General features: G+C 47.7%; 1 non-coding gene across 1 annotated transcript; it reads left to right on the top strand.

The window, feature by feature from the left end:
* The first annotated feature begins 16,977 nt into the window (after nucleotides 1–16,977).
* On the top strand, nucleotides 16,978–17,084 carry LOC146785144 (U6 spliceosomal RNA). Its single transcript, XR_014971383.1, has one exon. It is a non-coding gene; the product is annotated as a U6 spliceosomal RNA (small nuclear RNA).
* The last annotated feature ends 1,051 nt before the right edge of the window (nucleotides 17,085–18,135 follow it).

The raw sequence follows: 18,135 nt of genomic DNA, 5'->3' as shown, positions 1-18,135 counted from the left end.
CAATTCCATCGTACCTTAAGAAACTGCTTATAAAGAGCGTTAAAGCCTATCCTGGTGTGGTGTACATCTGTGGGGGGGAAGTTACTTGTCTGTACGATCGCTGGAGACGGCTCTCCCCGGAGACCTCTCCCCTTGTCCTCGGCCGACCCTCCCGGTCCGTCTAACACCCCCATCCACAAGAAGCCAGGTCCAACTGCCTTTCATAGAATTCCAAATTCCAGCTAAGCAACCACCCTCATTCTGATCCCCTGCATCATCACCTTGAATCCAACCTTAATAGAAATGAAAGAATTGCAAAACACCACAGCAGCCTTCCATCCTGGATGATAGCCAACTGCCTTTAAAATACTTTGTGCCGTTACAGTTCACTATTCCTGTGCTATCTTTAATCCAATGCATTCTGGAAATATTAGTTTGGGTTCCTTCCTCTTGAAACAAATAAAGTAGGCCACCTGAAAACAGTGACTTCTAAAAGGAAAGGCGATAAATGCATGTTAGTGCACATGATGACATGAGCAATGTCCTCCCTTTATGTATGGTACATTCTCCATTCCTTTGGAGTAGGGTTCATAGCAACATAACTGCCCGATATGGGATACACCACCTCCAGGGTTAATTAACACCCAATGACCTTGCCACCCTAATACTTTGCATTGTGCCAGTGGATCAGCACCCGCCCTTCACTCTGCTTTCACCTTGGGAACAACCCACGCAAGCTTATTTTCATCATCATACTTTGGCCCAGATCAAGAGCGAGGAAGACAGAAAAAAGAGTAAAAGTAAATTAAGAAAGCCAGCAACCAACGGGGAGATAAAAAAAAAGAGAAACTTGCAAAGGTGGCTGTTGTATCATAGTAAGAAGTTCCGTAGACTTGGTTAGGTTACAGATGAATACGTTTATTGTTCTTAGATGTTAAGTAGGTTTTCCAGTAAAGATGTAAATAAGGCCCCACCAGGAGCAGCCTCTCTGCTGCTCAGCCCAGGATCCAACTGACACTCTGCCTCACAGCAATCCACACATTCCAATGACATCACCATCCACACCAACATTCTACCCAACACATTCACACTGGCTGAGCAGCAGAGGCAGAGAAACAGGGAAGATGCATAGTATAAAGTCTTAGATATAACGGTGACATAATGAGAGAAGTGTAGGAAAGTGAAAGAAAAAAAGGCATGGGGTGGAAGTCAAAGCTAGGCAGACAACAAATATGCTAACCATTCGGCAGCACCAGCTTTGCTCTCCTAAGGTACCTACATTTGCTTTTTTTTCACAAATTAAGCACTGAAAAAGTCCCTTGGGCTTAGGATTCGCTCATCTTGTCCTAGCAGGGTAGTCACCAACTCTGCCATTTCCTCCACAGCAATGGTCGAAGTGGGTGGGATTTGAGGCGCACGATGTGCCTATACTTTTGTATCTTCAAAAAAATTGTTCCTCGACTTTTTATGAAAAGACAAGGGACCTGAGACAGTTAGTTCCGACAGTAGATATGCTTCAGCTGAAGTGTAAGGTAGAGAGTGTCCTGTGTTGTAAAAGCAAGGGCGGGGCAGACCGCTAAAGAATCCTTCTTGCCAGGGTGCCTGCTTGCCTAAATGAAATGCAAATGTGCCAACTGTTTAATCTGCAAATGTAAAGGGTGCCTGGAAGTCAGTATTGGCTTTAAGTGATGGAATCACTTGAAGTGTCCTGATGACACAGATTCATCTTTTTGAGTGGCATTGCAAGGAAGTTACCAGCTAAGCTGTGAAGTGTGTGTTTTTAATAACAGTTATAAAAGAAATGCACTATGTACAGGCTGGGTATTTGGAAGCACTTTATCTTAAACATATTTATGCGTTTTGTAGAAGCATACCTTATACTGCGTTTAATTAAAATATAAAATAATGATTTACATATTTATAGTGCTGGGACCAACCAAGATTGAGTTCTGTGGCTCTCTGGTTACAGACAAAGACGTCTGCAGTGAATAAAGTAATAGAGGTTTCATAATATAGGATAGTGTATTTCCCACTGATTAGTTTAACTTGCATTTATTTTTTATTTAAACTGCGCCTTATATTATATTGTAGTTATCTGAATGTGAAAGACGGTAGAAAGTTACAGAATATTTAGTTTTTTAGCCATGCTTTTGACCTCGCCCCTCACGCTCACACACCGCGCCCACTTTGCGCACACCATCACGGTTCCCATACTTTTTTCAAAGCACTTTGACCACTGCTCCAGAGCTGCAGGGTATCCACCCAAAAAGTACTGAGGGCCTCATTTATGAGAAGTGACGCATTCTACGTGAAAGCAGCGATGCGTCACTTCTCAGTGCGCCCTCCTTGAGACATAATGGATGCGTCATATTTACTGTATGACGCATCATGTTGCAAGGAGTTACAGATACGTCAGTATTTCTGACATATCTGTAGACGCAAAAGTGACGCATTGCTGGAGTGTGCCACAAAAGTGACGCAACTCCAGCAATGTGTCCTTTCACATGGGGCAAGCCCCATGTGAAAGGGCCTGTGTCAGTCTTACGCCTGCTGTGAGGCAGGCATAAGATATTGACGCATTTACACCTGAGAAGTGGCGCCGTGAAATCTCCTAGATTTCACTGCGTCACTTCTATGAGGCTTACTTACGTGGGAACGGCCACAATGCATACATTATACCTGACGCAGGTATAATGTAGCGCAGGGTTTGCAAAGTGATGCATCTGCTTATATGCGTCACTTTGTAAATAGGGTGCCACAGGAGGCATGTTTTACACCGCAAAACTGTCGCAAGGCCTCATAAATAAGGCCCTGAGTATCAAGCAACCCTCTAACTTCTGTGAGACATGAGCCAAAGGCTTCACGTAAACAAACACGAGCTCCTGAAACCTCGAATCGAGTTCTGAGGGTCCCTCTTCTCAGATGTAGTAGTTTATGTAGTTAGCGCCAATATGAATTTAAAACAGTGAGATAAAATGGACGCTGGAGAGAACCGAATATTTGTTATTGAACTGCAGTTAAATTTCGTAAAACTACCTGACAGCGACTGAATTGCAAAACGTATATTCTGAAAGTAGGACGCCCCCTCAAACACTCCCCCCGCACACACACAACCGATCCAACCCAACCCTCGCCATTGAGAGCCACGTCCCATTGGAGGTTGGGGAATGGCACTTGGGCTGCCTCGGAAAGGGCGCTCAGAACACTCCGCTCTGCTTTTTTGCAGGCTTTTGTTGTTGCTTTTCACACCCGCAATAGTAAGGAAAAAAACTGATAACAAAACGGGAGCGAGCAATTTGTCTTTGTCAGTGCTTCCTGCTTCTCCCGCTTGCGTGCCGCGGACTGGGTCCCTGCATGAGTTTGATAAGTCCCGAGATGTATGCCTCGGTAACGAGATGGCCGAGCCAGGCCTGGATATCTCAGCTCGGGGCCCCAGAGACATCCCCGACAGAGCCTGCAATGGAAGCGCGCTGCTAACAGGTTTCTTATGTCCCAGCCATATAAGAACACCACAGAAAATCATGTCTGTGCGTTGGTTTTGTGAAACCTGAGAGGAAATGCTTTGGACGGGAAGAGATGAGGGATGAATTAAGCCGCGGAAACGATAGCACATCAGGTGTACGTGAAGCAGCCCTTCAAGAAAGAGGGTCTGTAACAACAACTTAAGACAACTCTCAAACATCTATCTCAAAACCCCTGCAATCCCATTAGTTCATTGGAAACACGAGGCACAGACAGGGAGTAAGGAAACATGTCTGTATGGGTTGGAACAAAAGTATGTAAAAGTGCCCCTTAGATCATCACCGTAGCAATAGGATAGGCACCTTTCTTGCAAGGGCACGAGGAATTGAGGCAAAATGTAGCTGCAAAGGGCACTGGGACCTTACAAAGGGTCAAAACTAGAAGGGATTTAAACAATACTTTCAGGGGTAGCAAAGGGGGAGTGGTAGAAGTATTGGTGTCGAACAGTGAATTTGTAAGCACTTTAGGGCAGTAGCCTTAGTCCAAAACCTAATATTTGCATTACTATTTTAAGGATGAGTTGGTGGTTCTCCATCCAAAGATTCTACATAACAATACGAAGGATGCATTACAGGATCTCTCAACAAAGATTTTAAATTACTTGTTTAATATTGACTTAGTGGATGTCCTCCTAAAAGGCTTTGTGCTCTGGTAACTGTATGTGCAAGTGGTCTATTTTAAGCAGTTTTTTATATGGTATCCTTATTGTGTCTCATTGATAAAGCAGGTCACGGGAGGAGGTGAGAGACGGGTCCTCCCTATCCGGTATCTTGGGAGAGAGGAGTAATGGACACAGCATGATGACCATGTTTATGTTTATTTTTAATTAATTCATTAAATCACTGTTTCCATTTAGGGGTCACATGGGCCTTGGTACAAGACGAGGAATTTATGTCCCTTTTTGTTTTTAGACTTTTTCCACAAGCTCTGTCGCATGGATTGAGGCCCCTAGGAAAATGATTAGTACAATAGTAATAATCTAATCAATTTTTACCAACCTTCCCCTGGCTCCCTTAGTGGTCCTTGGAGCCCCGAAGTTACACCAGATTTGTATTATGTAGCTTTTCACTTATTTTCATCTAAGTAGTCTCCAGTCTGACAAAACAGATAGATTAAATGTGGGTATAGTAATGTTGTGATGCTGACTTGTATTGCATTGACTAAAATGGCTATGGCTGATTATCTTCCATCTTATTTTTTATTGCTTGCAGGTGAATGAGACTGCAACTGAGATAGAGAGAAGTCTCTGAATTATCTGATAATAGAGTCCAGAGGCTTCTCTTCTAAGTGCTAATGCTTGTGCTGACTAACTGGAAATTGAGAAGATGGAAACTAAGAAAGGCAGCTACCAAGAAAGCAGCCAATGAGGAGAAGAATATGTTGTCATCACAGGAATCAAGATATTTCCTTTTTTTCTGCCAAGGTGCACAATACAGCAAACCTGCTGTACTTGCTTTGGAGCAAGAAGTCTTTGGGAGGATCGACCCTGGATTAACAAAGGTGCTTCCGCGACCAAAACCAAAACCAAAGCAGATGTCTCTCAATGCTATAGTTACTGCAGTCATGGCTGGGATGGGTGAGTCTAAAATGGAATTGTCCCAACAAATTGAATCTTCCCAGGACACTCAACAGCAACAAGAGTCTGCTGCATCTGATCTTTCTGTGAAAGAGTAGATCAGGAAGCTGAACTTGCTGCAAAGTAGAATGTTGTTACTGGTCTTATACTGGTCACATTGTCTTTACTTCCTTTTTTGAAGCAAATAAAGACCACTCCCCACTCTTCTCTTTGCCCCCCTTTAGATGATGGTGACGTGGAGGGAACCTCCGAGTTCTGGCAGGGGAAGCACAGCAAAAAGAAGTTTCACAAAAGCCAAGTTAGTGTGAGGGAGATAAACCAGTGATTGATCATGATCAGAGTGGCATTTAGAAAATTCCAGTTTGCTTCCATGCAATCTTCTCCTGTGCTGACACCTCCAGCTATTTATGTCTTATAAATAAAACAAAGACCAGCATCAGCATCTACTGCAGTCCTCCCTAAGGAAAAGCAAACATAGCCGAGTTTCGCAATAATGTTTGGCTTTGGCTCTACAAGGAAGCTCTCCTGCTAAGTTTGGGGCTTCATTAGACTAAGGCTGAATGTGAACCACATTGCATACTGCATAGTTTACTGCAGATCATTGTGCTGTAGGAAACCAGGTGGACATTATGACTAGGGCTCCCGGTTTTCTGTTTAAATGGATTTGCATAGAAATACACATGGAAAACTATTTTTCATTTGTCTGTATTTATATTTAGAGATGGTATAGTCCTACTAAATTTTACCATGCTGCTGTGCCCCAGCCGCGTTGCCTCGCCCCGCCCCTCTCCCTGATTCTAGGGATGTGCCTGCCCACCGAAAGATATGGTTTGCTGGAAATTCCTTCCAATTATGGTCTTTTTTGACCTGCTGCCATGCCCCTGAGCCAATCGTGGTCGGATCCGTGGGTATGTCAACACTTCTTGGGCCCTGCTCTCAAACCATTTGCCCTTTATTTTTCGGGAACACCCGCCTACTTCCTCCTTTTTTCCTGCACTGTGACCAACATCAGCCCACCCTGCTTCAGAAAGACGCCTCCCTGTCAGCATTTGTATTGCTGCTTCAGCCCTTCTTTAGCCTTTTCTGGGGCTCCGCCACTTGAGTGAGCTCTGCGCTAGCCCACCGTCATTTCAAGCCAAAGGTAAGTGTATTTCACCGATGTATGTACTCTCAGAGACAGATGAATAGCGGCTTCACAGTATACTCGCAGGGACTGGAGTGTTTGACGAGTTTGTTGCCGGGTTGTTCTTGCAGTGCAGTACACTGTGTACGTTTCACTTATTGTCCCCGTGCATACCAAAAATGAATGTGTCCTTGTGTTACGTAATTGATGCTTAATATTTTTTGAAAAAATTTGAGAAGTCTAAGAACTGCTGAAATAGTTCAACCGTGTGTTTACTTTACAAATGCCGTATGGAGAAGACACACAGCATTGTCATTCCACCATCCCCAAATTCACAAACACTATGCTGTGATATAACTCACAGATCTAAGGGTATGCGAACACGAAAAATTTTCAATCAAATAGATTGACTACTTAGTCCATGAATAGTACAAGTGAAGGTCTCAAAATATAAGGTCCACACAAAAGCAGCACATTGATACTCCAACCAACACACTCATTAGAAAGCAAACCTCATACCCGCTCCACCTGGAGAAACTGGGAGAAGCAGGAGTATGTGATGCGGGAGTATGTGATATAGTGATGCGATGGCCGTGCATCCACTGTGGTAATATAGCAGGCTTTGTTTGCCATCAGTGTGAATGGGTGAAGATATCATGGAGACATGCTCCATCTACGGATAAGTAGAGGCGACCCTAGCCACCCTAAGGGCAATGGGGAGTTTTCCACCCCCAATGGAGGGACCGCAGTTGATGCTGTATGGTGCAGGAAGGCGCAACAAAGAATTATCGGAGGAATATTGTCGTCTTGCAGCTCCCCTCAAACATTATTCATTTAAAGTGAGTGTAGGAAAGTAGGATCTGCTTCTCATGGTTACCCCCACTTTTTGCTTAATGTAAAGCTGTTTTTGACTAGTCTGACTGGGATCCTGCTAATCAGGACCCCAGTCTATCTGCTTTCTCCCTAAACTGTTGTGTTCAGTACCTAGGTACATCCCAGATTGGATACTGGGGTACCCTTGTCAGTCCCTAGTATATGGTACCCATGTACCCAGGGCATAGGTACTCCAGAGGTTTCCCATGGCCTGAAACATGCTTTATGCCACCCATGAGAGACCATTTAAAATTGAACTACAGGCCTGCCATTGCAGCCTAAGTTGGGGCATGCACCACTTACTAAAAATATAGGTTTACTATATCTAAGGGTCACTGCGCTTAAAACCTACAAGTCACCCCTCTAGCAGGCCTTTACAATCCTGAGGGCAGGGTTTTTGGTTCTAAGTGAGAGGGTGCCCTTGCACGAGCAGGACACCCCTGCAGCCTCCGGAGTCCATTCTTCTGGGTTGTCAGTGAAGCAGCCAAATACTATATAGAGGGGATTTGTGTGACTGCACAATGACCATCTTGAAAACGGCTGTAGCAAATCCTATCATGTTTGGTATCAAACATGTTGGAATCATATCCCCATACCGTAAACGATGTTGGAGGTATGATTCCAAGCACTGGGAGAGCCCTCTGTTAGGCTCTCAGTGTTACCGGTACCAGCCTTCTAGTCCTGGACCCATTACAAAATAATGGGGTAAACCCAGAAAAAGGTCACAGGACCTGTGTACAATATGCAACCTATTCTCTATTATGGATAACATGTGGTAATGCCTTTTCTCATATGTAATTTATGATTAACAAAGTAAAGGAAATTTTGAACCTTATTGTGTACAAGTGTGGTTTTCTTTTCATTTTCAAGGGTGCTCATTGATTTATAGAGACGTATTGATGACTTGCTGTCGACCTCTGAGTCAGCATTGATAAAAAAAAGTTGAACTGATTTGCTTTGCTATTACTCAATTGGGTCCAGGACCAATTATTTTTCATAGCTTCTAGGCCCGGACTGCACAAAATGGTTGCTGCTGGCCAGAGACACAAGTCAAGCCAAGCTCGAGCACGGGAAGGCAGAACAATAGGTATCCTGTCACAGGGAGGTGTGACCACCTCGCATATAGGATTTAGTGTATTAGGGCTGGGTGGGTGCACTTGCTAGCGCCTGAAAGTCTGCATGAGGGGCACATTTTGTTTCCCTGTTTATAGTCCAGTTCAAACCAGCCCTGGATGGCTCCCGCTCTGGCACGAAACTGGACAAAAGATATGGGAGTAACCTCCCCCATCCAGACTCTTCCCTGGGAGGGTCCCCTGAATCTTCCCAACCCTTTCCTTAGGGTATTTAAGGGCTTACCTGGTTGTAGGTCCCTAGATTTGTCGTGGTTAAGATTCAGAACTGAAACCATTGCACTTCTATTGTCTGGGCACTCTGGACTTCGTTGGACTTCGTTTGGGCCTGATTTCATCTCCCTTCCAGTCTGCGGCATTGTCTGTGTCGGTGCACCATACATGTTCCATGCAGGACCTGCGGAGCATCCAAGACACTTGCAGATTATCTCCCTTGAAGTGAAGGAGTCACTTCCCTGCACTCGCAGGCACCTCACTACTGCTGATTGGTCTGATGATCCCATGCTCCTGCAGGCTCTGAAGGGTTCAACAACACTGGTGGTAGTTATCTACATCTCTCGAGGCCTGAGCTGTCCTCTCACTGAGTTTGAGATCAGAATTCCTGGCAGGGGCTGCATTAACGAAACCCCTGTGAACCAAATACTTTTGCAAGTGCATATGCTTGTTGGCAACTTTGCGACAAGTGCATTGGGCTCCAAGTAGCCCCAACCTCCAGCAACTTCTTCTACCAAGATCTTCAGCCACAGCACCTCGTGGGCACCGTGGCCTGCTCCTGTTGCTGAGCTGCTCGAGGTCATCTCGTGACTCCTGTGCCTCCGGCCTGTGGGTCCATTTGAAGGTCACATTTGTGTTCCTGAAGCACCTGACATCGGAGGGCATTCATCTTCCAAGTCTCCTGGTTACTCCTGAGTGACAGACTGTGTTCCCTCTGCTTTCAAGTACTCCCCTTCAAGAATCCATGCTTGGATTCCTCCGGACACGTTCTCCTCTTCCAGCCGTGGCACTTTCCTGAAGTCCGCCATTGGGTTCGACAGCGGTTTCTGACGCCACTTCACACTATGCACCTGGCTTCCCTGGGATAGGTAACTTGGGTACCACGGTATCCATGGATGGGGTGGCTCTCCAACCTTCTATCTTCAATGGGTTTCCCTCAGGGTCCACTGGGAAGGGTCCCTAGTCTTTAAAATTCCAACCGCGGCTTGCACATAACTTGTATGGAGCACGCGGTCGTGTTCTCACACTGCACACGCTCTCGTTGGGGTCCCTATCTACTTACCTTGGGTGTTTCTGTGGGTCCCCAGCAATTCTACATTCTCTCGACATTGTCCTGACTCGAGCCGCGGTTCTTACACCACTTTCTTAGTATATGGTTTGGCCCCTCCTTGGGGCCCACTGTGTGTTAGTGCTATTTACTGTGATATCTTTGCTAAGGTATTGTGTGCTTTGTGATTATCTCTGTGTAGGAGATACTGTAACGTACTAGAGAGTGCTCTATAATAAATAGATATTTTTATACATACTTTGTGTTGCTCCTTTTCAATTTAATCTATACTATAAGATTGTAAAACAAGCAGCTTTACACTCCTTCAAGACTAAGCCTGAAGGCTGCTCTCCACAGCCACAACTTGGATAGCTTTCTAAGGTTGTCTGAGACCTCTGAAATCACCATAAGGGTTGTCTGGAGGTGCAAGGTGCCCACTTACATTAGTGGACAACATATACTCGGCTAGCCTCTCACAGTGAGCCACTGTGTCCTGACTTCTGACAGCTTTCATGTACTGCTATCTACCTAATGAATTGCTTGTGGGCTTGAGGGCTCTCACTGAACATTTATGTTTCCAAAAACAAGTTACAGATTAGTTGGAACAATATTACTGGTATTGTCGTTAATTGCTAGCTGTGTGCATGGAAACAATGTACTGTTCACTCGATAGGAACAACTGAATGAAGGAGAATTAAGGGAAGATCGAGATACATGTTACACAAAGTGTCAGGTAGAAATGAACAAAATGTTAAAGTGTATAAAGAGTGAAATGTTGGATGGGATATACATATAATTGTAATTATTATTTCAGGAGAGTGGTGATGTATTTTGAAAGCATTAAATAGCATTGGTGGCAAGCATAGTTCTGGAGTACCCTGTACTTTGTGGCAACTATTCTCAAGAGTAATGGACCAATTCTAGATTGGTGAGTACGATTTTCCAGGAAGGAAGTTAACCATCACCCTACGATGCAGACAATCTTTTATTCAGTATCTGGTGGTCTGTGGTGTCAAAGGTGGTCAGTAGGATTAGTATGATCAGTGTATTGCGTGGTCTTTTTCCAAGGAAGTTAGAAGTTGTTCCCTGATGTTTAATACAGTGGTCTGTAGTCCCCAGTGGGGTCCGAAGCATGACTTAAAGTCACTTAGAATACCATTCAACTCCAGGTTGCAGTACAGTTGGTGTATGATCAAAGTTGGAAGCAAATTTGCAACACAAGAAAGGCTTGAGATAGGTCTATGTTTTACCAGATTGTGAGGTGCACAGAGGAGTCCTTTAGGTTTGATTTGACGATTGAATATTTAATAGACTGGGATATGGCACCTCTTGATAGGGAGGCAATGATTAGCCTGGTGGTGATGGGAGTGAGTGCTCGAAGGCCATGATGGAGGACTTTGACATTAGCTATGTTCCAAGGAAGAGAGGATTTTTTGGAGGAGACCAAGGGGATACGTATGTTTGGCATATATAACAGAGCAGCAGCTTATTTATATAACTGCAAATAATCGCTGTGGCATCATCCCATTTATCATAGGTGAAGTCTCTTTTGATCTAAAAGAAATGTCTGTAATAGATTCTCAAACATCACCCATATTAAATTAGATTAAAGGAAAACAGTATTTAAGCACTCTGAGACAAATTCAAGGTCATTAGGGCAAGACTCACGATCTGTGCTGCAATTTATATTGGTGGATCGTGATGTATGGTGTTTGTCGGAGGTCATTCTGCACTATATGTGGGGTGTCTGTGTTCATTTCGTGTGTCTTGCTTTCAGTGTGTTGCACTCCCCACACCCGCCAGCTACTGCAAGGTCCTGACATCACTTTCTGTTCAACACTTATTAGGGTAAGCCCATCTACCTTTGCACTTCCACATGATTATTAGCACACTCTGTTTCATGGTCACAGTTTTGAAATGGTGGGCCCACTCAGACATTCATCCTTATTTGGTCAATAAAATGCGTTGCTTTGAGTTAAAGAACACTAAGCATTTGCTGTGTGTCAATAGCGTAAGTTATTTTGCTTCCCTTACAAGCACAATGGTAAGTGAGTCAGGTATTAAATAGGTACAAAAGGGGGTGGTGATGGACGGAGCATCAGAACCAATCAAACACTCACACCCAGTCAACAGATCTGGGTTTGATCCATCACCGTTCTTTAGCCCACTCTGCCACCCCAGTTCAGACATGGCCATATGCAAATCAGTCTGACCCTGTGCCTCATGGGAACAGTCCAGCCCGAACTGCCAAGCCATTCCTTCCCTGGACCGGAAACAAGCTTCCTAGGACCGGTTTCTGGCATTTCAGCCGTCTTCAGCCAGGCGTGCTTGAATCCAGTGGCAAAGTGAGCAAGGGACTCACGTCTGAGCATACCCTGCCAACTTATGGCAAACAAAGCGGTACAAAAGGGGGTGGTGATGGACGGAGCATCAGAACCAATCAAACACTCACACCCAGTCAACAGATCTGGGTTTGATCCATCATCGTTCTTTAGCCATTCAAACTGGAATGGCATGGTGAGCAAAAAAACGATGGGTTTAGGCCTAGATCTCTGTACTGGGGTGAATGTATGACATTGTTCTGCATTCTGTCCATCAACTGTTGTTTTTGCATTTGTCACCCCGAGTGGGAAGGGTATGCCCAGACGTGGGTCCCTTGCTCTCCATGCCACTGGAATCAAGCTATCCTGGCTGAAGAGGGGTGAAACCCTGAAACCGGTCCTAGGATGCTTGTCCAGGAAGGACCTGGCTTGGCAGTTCGAGCTGGACTGTTCCCATGAGGCACAGGGTCAAGACTGATTTGCATGTGGCTGGGTTCAAACTGGAACGGCATGGTGAGCAAAAAAACGATGGATTTAGGCCCAGATCTCTGTACTGGGGTGAATGTATGACATTGTTTTGCATTCTGTCCTTCAACTGTTGTTTTTGCATCAGGTATTAAATAAGCATACATCCATGTCTGATTACAGGGATAAAGGACCAGTTTAGTGTATACCTAAAGTGAAGATCATATCACTGGAACTCTTCAGAGCAAAAGGACATCGTAAAATGAGTAAAAAAACACAATTTGACCAACTCTGTCTTCACTGGACAAAACAGAATTTGACCTTAAATAAAGCTACTTTACGTTTCCGCATTTTTAACTGAAAGGAAATCCAGAACAATAAGCAAATGGTAAATTTAAAAAAGTTAATCTTTTTCATAGTTTGGCAATGATGTCCTTTGGCAAAAGAAACAATTGATGGATGGAACGCTGGACAATGCAAACATTTACCCCCAGTCATAAGGATCTGGGTTTAATCCATTATTCTTTTGCTCACCACACCACCCCAGTATGGACACAGCTATATGCAAATCAGTCTTGACCCTGTTCCTTGTGGGAACAGTCCAGCCCGAACTGCCAAGCCAGGTCCTCCCTGGACCGGAAACAAGCATCCTGGGACCGGTTTCAGGGCATCACCCTTGATCAGCCAGGCTAGCTTCAATCCAGTGGTGTAGTGAGCATGGGACCCACGTCTGGGCATACCCTTCCACTTAGGGCGACATATGCAAAAGAAACAATTGATGGATGGAATGCTGGACAATGCAAACATTCACCCCCAGTCATAAGGATCTGGGTTTGATCCATCATTCTTTTGCTCACCACACCACCCCAGTTTGGACCCGCCATATGCAAATCAGTCTTGACCCTGTTTCTTGTGGAAACAGTCAAACCCGAACTGCCAAGCCAGGTCCTCCCTGGAATGGAAACAGGCATCCTGGGACCGGTTTCAGGGCATTACCTCCTCGTAAGTCTTCCTCGCCACCAGAGTTACGAAGTGAGCTTCAGCTCCACACTAGAACCCTCCAAAGCAAAAGTTAGCCTCCCATCCCTTCCCAACATGGCCGATCCACATCACCCTTGACCTCTATAAGAGGAGCGTCGGCTCAACCCCCAGCCTGTTTTTTATGGTTCTGCGCTGACTCTCCATGTGCGCTGTTAGGTAAGTGTGTTCCTGCTGTAGCAAGAACTTGGGTCCCTGGGTGGAGGCCCTGCTCTAGCAGGCCCATGCACTTGGGGATCCTCCCCCTTTCTTCCCACGTTTCCTCTCTTTAGGTGTGGTTAGGCTTTGCTATAGTGAGCAAAGGGTTAATAGGGGGGCAGCTGCAGGGTCTGGAGCTCTGCCTGTCAGCTCCTTCTGCCCCCACGGCCATGATGGCATTTTTGTTGGATGTGCCTTGCCCAAGGGCCCCCCGTCTGTGACTGCTGGAAGAGCTCGGCCTTTTATTAGGTCAGTTTACCCGTACCGGACAACTTCTAGTTGTGCGTTTCGGGTTGGCTCCCGGTGGGCCGTTCTCCGGTTCCCGGGGCGCGCTTTCTGCTGCTGATGCGTATGGCTGCGGGGTCCGCGGGGGGCTCACTACGGCCTGCGCATTGCTTGCACACCTCTAGGGTTGCTGTCAGTCCACCCAGGTTGCTGCGAATCCCCCCATGACCTTGTTGAGCTCGGTGGAGCTACATGGGCTTACCTGGCTTCGGCGCCCAGGTCGTGCTCAGTTCCCGGTGCCGTCTTCTGTCATCCCGGGCTTGTCCTCCCATGCTCGTGGTGCTGCATGGGCGGTTGTTGCAGTCTTCGCATGGAGATTGCACACAGGAGGAGGGCGCGCTTCCTGCATTTTGTGACTGGCCTCCTGTGGGACCGGTCCAGGCCTTGTTCCTCGCTTACTCGCTTGTTCCATTTGCATTTCCTGGCCCTCTATTGGGCGTAGGCGGTTCTTCCTGCCTCCAGTCTCCCTCAGGTGTGCCTTCAGGGGCGGCGCCTCCTGGGCCGGTGGTCCTTCGGCTCTTTTGCGGTCCTGTCGTTGTGCCTGTTGCTCCCTGGCTGTTTTGGGGTGCTTCTTTGGGGGGGTTGTGCGTTTCAGGTGGGGACGGATTTGGCATGGTTGGCCATTATTCTCTTCCTGGTTCATGACCTCTTGTGGTCGCAAGGGGTGCTTGCAAGTTTTTGGCTGTGGTCAGCGTCTCGCTCCGTTCACTCTCCCTTCTGTCTTTTTCCTGTGTGGGTCTCTGTGGCATGGTGGTTTTGGTTGCAGACTCTTCCACCGGTGGGTGTTCTTGTCCTGATGTTTCACTGCTTGTGTGTTCTCTGTCGATACTGTTAGCCATGTTGCTTTCTTTGGTTCTACCTCACAGCCGGGTCTGGTGGCTCAGTGGACTACCGCGTTTGCTGCAGCAGCCTGTGTTGGCCTCTTGGTCCCAGGTTCGGTTCCCGGCAGGTCCACTTCTCCTTTTCTCCTTCAGGGGTTTTTAGAATGTGTGCCTTTGGGTTGGTTGTCTGTAACAGCCATCTTTTTTTCGCCGCCTGGTTTCCCAGGGGTATGCATGGGTTTACATATGACTTATTTCTGAAAGGTACACCATGCTGCAGTGGTTGACTGGTTTTCTCCGTATTGGTGTTTGGGGGTGTGTATCGCAGGGCCGTTGCTTGGATTTTGTTGGCTGTGTTTGTCCCTGTCTGCTTATTCCATTTCCTTGCTTTGAGCCTGTGGCCCTTCCGCCTTGTCAGCTCCTGTTCCCGCTTGCTCTCAGTTGTTGTGCGGAGTCAGGCCTGGTTGGTCCCTGGATGAGCGGCTGCATGGGGATTCCAGGGGCTGTGGGCTTCTGTGTGTCTTATGGGGGCGGGCTGCCATTGGTGCCTGTCCTTCCTTCCCTGGGCTGCTTCTGTGGTCCCTGTTTGGGCTTTTGCTTCTGCTCCTGGAGGGCTTGCCCTTTCTATGGCCAGGGCTGTGGCCGTGGCACCCCTTTTTCCTTCTCTTTCCGGGCTCGGTAGGTGGCTGCTGCGCCACCATCTGTGCTGTGCTTCTCCTCGGCCCCTGGCCATTGGGGCTCTGTTGGGGGCCGCCTGTTGCCTCTCCTCACATCCTGGGTGGCCTCTGTCTCAGGTCTCGGTTCCGTGGGTCCTGCCTACTGCCGTGCCACCCTGTTGTCTCCTGTTTTTGGTTGTTGGGCTCACCTGCTCATGTCCGGAGTGCTGTAGCTCATTGGTTGGTCTATGTCCTTTTGGTGGAGGTGGCTTGGTCTGGCCGGGGGTTCGGCACATGCCTCAGCTACGATGTACATATGTGACTGTGCTTGCGGGTCGCTTTTGGCAGTCTCTCAGGTTCTTCTCCAGTGGGGCCTATTCGTCCGGTTCCTGTTTGCCGATGGGGTCTTGCTGTTTTCCCTATCCTGTTTCTGATTATTCCGGTTTTTGGTTGCCTACCTCCTTGTGCATGTTACCCTTCATCTGGTTTTATGAGTGGAGGCTTGCTCTTCCAATTCCAGGTGCTCCCCCTGGGTTTGTCCTCCGCCCCACTGGCTTTTGTGTTGGGGTTGTCTACCTTGGTCAGGGTCTTCCACGGGGAGTGTTTCTGGTGTTTTTGTGCCTTGTTGACTAGCGGTGCTTTGCATTGTCCTCTTTGGGGCTCTTCCCATCTGGTGGGTCTTTGTGCTACTGGGCCATCATGGGTTCGGGATCATACTCGTCTTCACCTGTTGCCGTGGGTGTCCTTTCTCTTGTCCCGCCCACGGTTCCGTTATGCCAGTGGTTGTGTCTCCACGGGTTCGGTCCAGTCTGGGTTGGTGGTGTCCGTTCTTTTCCCCTTCTTCTGGGTGGTTGCGGCCTATGCCAGCTTGTGGGGCTGGAGGGCTTGCTTGGGTTTCCGGTCTGTGTGGGGTCAGTTGGTCCCCCTGCTGGCGGGTTTCTCGTCTGGCTTCTGTTGGACATTCCTTTGGCTTGTCTGGGGTTTGCTTCCGGCCTGCGGGAGCTTCTTGTTTCTAGTCTGGGCAGTTTTTTGCCTGCCTCATTCTCCGGGGGTGTTGCTGGGTTTGCTCCCTTTGGCTTTTTGGCACAGTTGATCTGTCCTTGGCTGGGTTCCGGGGATTGTCACTCGTGATGGTTTCTCTCCCTGGGGAGTGCTGACTGTTGTTTCTCTGGTGCAGGGTTTTTTCCTCCCATGGCTTCTGTCTTCCGGTGGGTGGCTGTGTCCCTTTTGTTGCAGGCACGGTTTGGGTCCCCGGAGGTGGCTCTGTTTGCTTACTCAACCAGGCTCCCAGCTTTGTGCTTTTCCTCTGTTCCCTTTGCTTACGCGGAGTCTGGGCTTGTTTGGCCTGGATGGGGAATTTGTCCTGTTAGTGGTGCTCACCTGGGTTCTTCTCCCTTGGTTTCCACTTCTGGGGGTGTTGGTTGTCCAGGGGTGCTGGGCTTTCCCGGGTCTTCCTTCCCCCTTGTGGAGCCTTCAGCTTCCTGTGGGGATTTTGCGTCCTCTTCTTCTTTGGCCCTGTCTCTGGTGTGCTTGTGCCTGCTGGCTCGAGGATGCTCCCTGGAGGTGGTGGAGTTGCTTCGGGGCTCGTTTCACCCAGTTTTTCTGTCTTTTCTCGCCATTGGTGGGTTTCTGCCTGTGGCCTTAACTCCCTTTAGGCACCTGTTCTTGTCTGCTCTCAGTTGTTCGGCTGGGTCGGACCTGGTTGGTAGCTGGATGGGTGTCCTCCTGGGTGCTCGCTTCTGTGACACATTTACTAATATTGCATCGATACAGGGATGTTTGGCATGGCCCCTGCGCTAGGATGACACGCCAATTAGTGCTGCGTTCCATATGCTACCAGGTGCTGTGTGCTTCGATGAACATAGTGGCACCGTGGTGGGCATTCGCTTTCATTTCTGGTGGCCTGGCCTTGGCCTTGGGCCTGGTCCTTTCTGCTCTTCGGGCTCCATGGACGGCCTTGCGGGCTTTCTGCTTTCCGCTGTTGGACGCTTTGGTTCCTTTGGTGGCCGGGTTGCTCTGTGGTTGTTTCCTGCGGCTTCCTCGAGATGTTTTGCCTTGGCCTTCCTGGGTTCTTTCGTTGGTGTTGCACTCCCTTCCAGGGGGTCTATTTGTGCCGCTAGGGTCTGTGGCCTTCCTGTTTCTCACCGTGTTGGTGGTATTTAAGTGGCCTTCATTTCTGCGGGTCAGTTGGGCTGCTGGATTGCTTTCTGCTCTCACCTCTGTTATTGCGGGTCCTGCCAGTCTGTTTTGGTTGCGTCTGGTTCCTCTCCTTCTGCCCTCGGTCCCCTTGATTGTCTGCCGGGCCTGGTGGGTTTTGTTACCTTCTTTCCCTCCGGTCATTAGTTCTGGGGTGGATTCTGCTCTCTCACTGTTGGTGGTCCACTGTGCGGTGTTGCTTTGTTTGGATCGGACTGCGCCTTTTTGCTGCTGTGGTATCTTGTTTGTCACTATGGTGGTTTTGACGTCTTTTCCTTTGGTTCCGGGGTCTGGAGCTTTTGCTTCCCTCTTTTGGCTGTCTGTCGGGCAGTCTTGCTGTGTTTGGTCCAGCCTACTTCTTTCTGTTGTTGTGCCAGTCTGATTGTTGCTTTTAGCTCCATACGGTCTGGTCCCGTGCCTTCACTGTCCACCTTCTGTCGTTGGTTCAGGCTGTCTTTCTGGCTGGCCTACGGGTCTCAGGGGTCTGGGTTTTCGCCCCTCCCGCTGTCTCTCTGTCTCGTGGCCGGTTCTTCCTGCTCGTGATTTGCCTGTCTCTTGGGTGGTTTCATCCATTTGTCTGTGTTGTTTGGATTTGACCTACTTCTTTGGAATCTCCTTCTTGTCAGTGGTTTCTTGTGAGTTTCCATGAAGCCGCTTGGCTTGGGTATGTGCTCACTTCGTAACTCTAGTG

Source organism: Triturus cristatus, chromosome 11 (genome assembly GCF_964204655.1).
Source record: "Triturus cristatus chromosome 11, aTriCri1.1, whole genome shotgun sequence".
NCBI classification, from domain to species: Eukaryota; Metazoa; Chordata; class Amphibia; order Caudata; family Salamandridae; genus Triturus; species Triturus cristatus.
Note: the sequence above shows the minus strand (reverse complement) of the source record. Positions and strands in the feature narration are given on the sequence as shown.